This window comes from Lactuca serriola, chromosome 5 (assembly GCF_051521515.1).
Source record: "Lactuca serriola cultivar US96UC23 chromosome 5, Lser_US96UC23_V15, whole genome shotgun sequence".
In the NCBI taxonomy this organism is placed as follows: domain Eukaryota; kingdom Viridiplantae; phylum Streptophyta; class Magnoliopsida; order Asterales; family Asteraceae; genus Lactuca; species Lactuca serriola.
In genome coordinates this window covers 362379121-362385664 of record NC_136412.1, presented here as the reverse complement: position 1 = coordinate 362385664, position 6544 = coordinate 362379121, and the positions used below count along the sequence as shown (strand labels likewise).

The following is a 6544-nucleotide window of genomic DNA, read 5'->3' as shown; positions in this document are numbered from 1 at the left end:
TTGTTAATCAGGTCAAACTTTAAGGATTATTTTGAAGATTTCCACGTACGAAAAAATAACGACTACAAAATTTATAACATATCTTTAGACCTTAGTTGAATATTATTTCAAGATAAGATTGGTGGGTCAAGATTATATATATATATATATATATATATATATATATATATATATATATATATATATATATATATTGATCGTAATGTCTCATATTTCAGACCTATTATTTTATTTAAAAATCGTATTACTCATTTGAAAGTCGTTCTTTAAAAACACATCTTAACATTCGTTTGATTAAATTCATAACGATAAAACATAGTTTGATTATAAATAAGTTGAAGTCAAGATTAACTTAACCATGTAAGCATATCTATGTGTTTTGATAAGATCTGTTAGTTTTCATCTTCGATCAATTGTATGTAACAATATATAACTCAGTGTATGAATGTGTATGAATATGAATGACAATTGCTTTTACATGTTAATTTGTTGTTGAAGTGGGTCGAGTTATGTTTGCAATCTCAATCTGTCAAATGTCAATTATCAATCAGGACCTCATTTTAAAATGCATACAAAAAATAATACTCGTGATGTAATAAATAAGAATCATATTGTATGTATTATAGCTCAAACTTAAATCACACTAAAAACAAAAGTTGTTTGACAAAAATACAATCTCCAAACAAATTTATTTGAGACCTCACTATAAGTAGGAAAATAGTTAGTAAAAATTATACATGATGATGATGATAATAATAATAATAATAATAATAAAAGTTGGTTTGATGTCGAGAGACCTCACTATAAGTAGGCAGACAGACAATTTGTTCCCTGTTTTGTATTGTGTTTGTGTGCCAGACGGACAAGTTCCTGATGTATCCAAGCCAAATGAATAAACTAATTTTATCAAAACACAAGAAATGTGTTCGTCGTATGTGTATGGATGATCAAGTCTATTTTGATGTCAGTCATCATTTAATGATTGAGTTTCAATATCTATCTCTTTCAATGATGTCCAATCTTCTGACTCTAAAATTAATAAATCAATTTGATAAGACTCTTAGTAAAACAACTTCAAATTAATATATAAATATGATCATCACTCACTTGACTTATCCGTTATCACTGGTAATTACCTCTACAAAACAAAAGCCACAAAAGGAAGATAGAGCACATTCCTTACATGATCGTCATGGGGAATGAATTTACCTTAAAAAATTGTTAGACATCTAAAGATGAAGATGAATATATCGAGGGGTATGCAGAAAAAATTCATAAAGTGCTTATGGCCTCCTCACGATGTATTGTGACCTCATTTTCATGATTGGTGGCCAAAAGATTCCACCACAAGACTCAAAGATGCAAAAACCAAGAAGTTGAATACTGCAAACCTTCCCTCCGCTTGTCACCTAAGAAGGAGGATGAACTATACGAGGAAATATTACAAGTTAACAGGATAGGTTATAAAAAATTGAAAATTTTAATTTAATTTATACTAATTATAGGGGCGATAGAGTTGTATGTTTGTGAATATAGGAAGCAAATGAGCGGGTCATGAGTTTAGATTTCGACTCTAGGTGATGAGCGGGTCATGATTTTAGATGCAAATGAGCTTCCTAACATGGATTCCAACATGAATGTCAAAAAAATTGTAACACTCTAAATTTTCAAATAAAATTTTCATTTTTAAACCACATAAAACACATTCTCACATTTCTCCAAAACCACAAAATGTATAAGTTGTTCAAAACACAAGACACAAAATGTTTGATAATATCCTAGAATCCTCAAAACATAATCTCTAGCTGGTGTGTACAATCAAGTCGGCGCCTTCCCGCGATCATGAGAGGTACCTGAAACACATATCACACAACATTGTAAGCACGAAGCTTAGTGAGTTCCCCAAAATACCACACACAAATAATTAGCCTCTCATGGCTATATCTCGACAAGGACCCTCCGGTCCATGTGTTTCAGTGAGGACCCTCCGGTCTCACAACTCGGGTAGGACTCTCCGGTCCTAACCAATAAAGCACAAAATAATATACAACATAAATCACAAAGACAAATTCACGATATCACATAACTTAGTAGAAGCATATACGACCCTAAGGTCACATGTATTGTGACAACCCTCAATTTCCGGTCAAGTCAAAGTCAAATAAAGTCAACAAGTCAAACTGGTCACCTCAATTAACCCTTGTATATTAGGGTTTACATCGTGTATACTATTGTACAACACACTATCTTTATGCAAAGTATCACTTTGAGTCTTCACGTGTTCAGAAAATATAAACCCTAATCAGGGTAAGCAATGGAACTACTCGATAAAACGTTATTTCATACCCCTCAGGGGCATATAACATTCATAACGAGGCTTAACAGGGTTTACAAACCTTGCATTGCGAATCTAAACATCCAAAAAGGTCACAAACAAAGTCTCTTTCGATCTCTCTTTATCAATCTCTCTCTCTCTCTCTCCCAAATCTCGCTCATAACCTCCCTAAACTTTTTATAATCATTCGGGTCGTCCCGACCCTTAACGGAGCCAAAAACCACGCAAAACGGGAAGATTATTGGTGAAACAACTCTTTAGAAGCGAAACCATCTTAGAGGCGAAACCCTAAGAAGAGAAACCTTAAGAAGCCTCCTGGACTGAAACCTCTCGCAAGGACCGAACCTGCTTGAAGAACCGAACCTCTGGCGAGCCGAAGCAGATCTGAGACCGAACTCGAGATCCTTCGCCTTCGCCTTCTCCTCTTCGCTTTCGGTTCCCTCTGACGGCTTCGCCTGCGAGATCCCTCGGACAAACCTCCTATCGGTTCTCATCAATAGCCGAACACTCCCTTCGGTTCTAAGCACCCAAAGACCGAACCTTCGGCCCTGAACTCAGAATTTCGCAGATTTCACTTTCTTTCCCCGGTTTTCGATCCTTTTTGCGTTTTAAGCTCGTTTTTCGTGATTTTAACGCGGGATTTTCACCCAAACTCATATTTTGGCATATGAGACTCTATATATTCATATTTAATCAGTTTTGAGGGAAAATCTTAGTCTAAGAATAAAATCCATTGGACAAGATATTGAGGTGGAGTGTTGACTTTTCCATAAATCTATGACACAAGCAACCTCCCATACCCACTCCATGTCACTATTCCCACCTTGCTCTAGTCAATTTGAGATCTTCCCATACCTCCATCAAATCTCTTCCATCAACCCACTCTCTAATCCCTCACTCTTCCATCTATAAAACCCCACTCTCCTCCTCCCAAGATACACTTTTACTTCCTCTTATATTCTCTCTAGAAACTCGAGTTCCTCCAGGAGACGCAAGTCCTTCCCCTGTAGCTGGTAAGTAAATTCATCCTACACCTGATTATCTTACATCCTTTCACTTAAATCATGGGTTCCTTACACAGATATCATCATATTTATTCATAGAATCTTCGAATCTTCAAGCAACTCCCAAGTGTTCTTGACTTGGAAACTCCTGCTCTTCATCATCCATCCTAAGAGATCAATCAAGGTGAGTTCATACCCCTACATTTTCATGTTTTCTTCAAGTTTTAGGGGGGGGGGGGGGGGGAATACAAGTTAATACACCAAAAACTTAACTAAATTCAAACAACAACTTTCATCAGAAAAGTTGAGTCCTATTTACGGACTGTTTTGACCAACTTAGATATAATATCTTTCAAAACTGTTTAATATGAAACTAGTTCAGGTTCATACCTTTAAAATTACTACTTGAACATCTCCATACAATTTTTCTACAATTTATGGCGATTTTTACAAAACTGCCTATCGTTTCAAAAACGAATTCGGACCAGTCTGTGAATATGAACATTTTCACACAAGTTAGGGACTTCTAAAAATCATAATAAAAAATGATGAATAAACTAGACACATTTTGTAAACTCTCAGAGTTTACGGATTCAATTTTTGACTTCGTATGATTTTTCTAAAACAGTGCACATAGGTTAAAGACTACTTACATAGCTTACAATATTAACAACACTTTGTAGTATGTTGAGAAAAGTGCATAACAATAAGTTTCTAATTGTTGGACGCATTTCTTGTTAGTTTATCATCATAAATAGAAATTAGTCATTCATGATAAGGATTTTCATTCATTTCGAACACATACAATAAACTACAATAAGTATAGTTTATGGATTTTACAATACAAGCATACTACATGAAAAAGGATTTACTCTCAATACAAACGGTTTTTTCATATATTACATGATAAACTATAATAGTAATAGCTTATGGATTTCACATCACGAATTTATTACACAAAGGGTGATTTCATTTCCACCACGGAAAAGGTTTTATATTTAAACTATACGTAAACTAGTTAACGTAAGTTGTGAGACAATTCTTCAATTGTACTCTTAAAGTACGGGTTAAAATTCATGTTTAGTTATAACCAGAATCTCTTGTAGGGAGAGCGTGATAATTGTGTATAAATCTATATTGGGATTGACACCCCACACCTTGCTGCTAGCTACAGCAGGACCTGCAAGTCTACGGGTGACAAAAGTCATAGGATCTTGACGTCTGAAAAACATTGGAGCAGGTTAATTCTAGTTATAGTATGGTTATAACGACTCACATAGGGAGTTAACAACCTTTCAAGTTTATGGGAAAATTCTACTTTAAAAAGGGGTTTTATCTATCTAAAACTGCATACTCTCAGTCTTGGGATTTAAGACTACACAACTTTGTATAAGGAAAATATTGGATTTTCTTTGGAAACACCTTACCATTATAAACAAAATATAAGTAAAAAATACGCACATACTCTCGGATGGGATTTAAGGCTACATAACTTTTTATAAGGAAAATAAAGGATTTTTCTTGAAGCATACGTTACCATTACAAACAAAGGTTTTCAAACTCTACATCCAAAAACTTCTGAACTCACCAACTTAATTGTTGACACTCTTTCAAAACTACTTGTATTCTCAGGAAACCAGTGAAACAGGAAATCAACAGCTTTTGAGGATGGGACGTTGAATCGTCAAACTTTTCATTTTTGTCATCATAGTGTAATTGATTTGAGACATGTAAACTCATACTATGGTGTAACATTTTTCAATTATATTTATGATGGTTGTATTTACTTTGGGCACTATTATGCTCGTTGTTGTGATACTATACATGAAGTCCTCCACCCCCGGATGTTTCTGCCATCCTTGGTTCGGGGGCGTGACACGTATTACCACTCATGCAAGTATAGTGAGAAGACTCACCTTGTAAGTAAACAAGTATGTCTCGTACTCAACGATCGGTCTAGACTCCGTCTACATATCATAATCATCTCTAATTAACACTTTATAATAACAACCCTAAAATGTTAGGCTGCCCCTTTTTCTAACTCTCGAAAAGGGTGAAAGACCATTTTACCCCTCCATGGTCTCCATAACTCATGTCTTGACCAAGCCCTAAAAGTCAACGGAAGTCAACACTCGAGTCAACAGTCCATGTTGACAAAACTCGTCGAGTGCATCTACGTGACTCGTCTAGTTCCTTCGTTTTCTATGAAGTATCAGGAAAATCCAACTCAACTCGTCGAGTTGTCTCACCAAGTCACCAAGTTGCAACGCGTCCAGACTATCGGGGAAACCCCTAGCCAACTCGACCAACTCGTCGAGTCCCTTCAGTTCATTCTCTCATTCAGACATTTTTAAGCAGAACTAAGGCTTCATACTCTAGATCTAGCCTTTTAAGGCTGAAGTATCACGTAAAGCTGCAAGTTTTACGTCCATGCATCTAGGACTCAAAATGCCAAAACAAGCTCTATAGAGGGTTTAATGCATGAAACCTGGCCAATAGCTTGATAAAGCTTGAATCTTTAGGCCCAAGGGACCTCATACTATCCAGATCTGAAGTCTCAACTCCATGGCAAGCTTAAATAACTTAAGGACCCAAAGAAAAGATGGAAATAGCCATAAAGTCCTAGTGAAGAGATCTAACCAAACAATGATCAAGGTGATAGCTTTTTACCTCCAAATAGCATCTACTACTAAAAGAACACCGGATCCAAGAGCTTATTCTCGTTCCAAGCCTTTTTCTCTTCAATCTTCTTCCAAAAATGCACTAGAACATACAGTCTTAGCCTTTTTTTTTTCTCTTTCTCTCTCTCTCTCTCTCTCTCCCTCTCTCTTTCACACAGGTGAATACAACTCGATTAGGGTTTGTCTCAGTGTGTCAAGATGATAAGGGAGCCAGAAATGAAGGATTAAGGTCCTTTATATAGGGCACAAACCATGAAAATTAGGGTTTTCACACTCAACTCCTACTTGTCGAGTTGGGGTCCTCCAACTCGTCGAGTAGACTCTAAAAATCACGCGACCATTTAATTCTCTACTCGGCGAGTTGGGGCCTCTAACTCGTCGAGTTGCTCTGACAACATGAATGTAAATTAATTCAATATTGTACCCGGGAGTCGGGATGTTACAAAAATAAAACCATGTGGAATCTCTTCATTATCTGGACCTAGAGAAGGAATCCACACGAATACAAATGTATACATAGACCC

The 6544-nt window shown here is 36.1% G+C and overlaps 1 pseudogene; it reads right to left on the bottom strand.

Annotated features, from left to right (window-relative positions):
* Positions 1-964: 964 nt before the first annotated feature.
* The window catches only part of LOC145051180 (uncharacterized), a 6203-nt pseudogene continuing 623 nt past the window's right edge, over positions 965-6544 (bottom strand).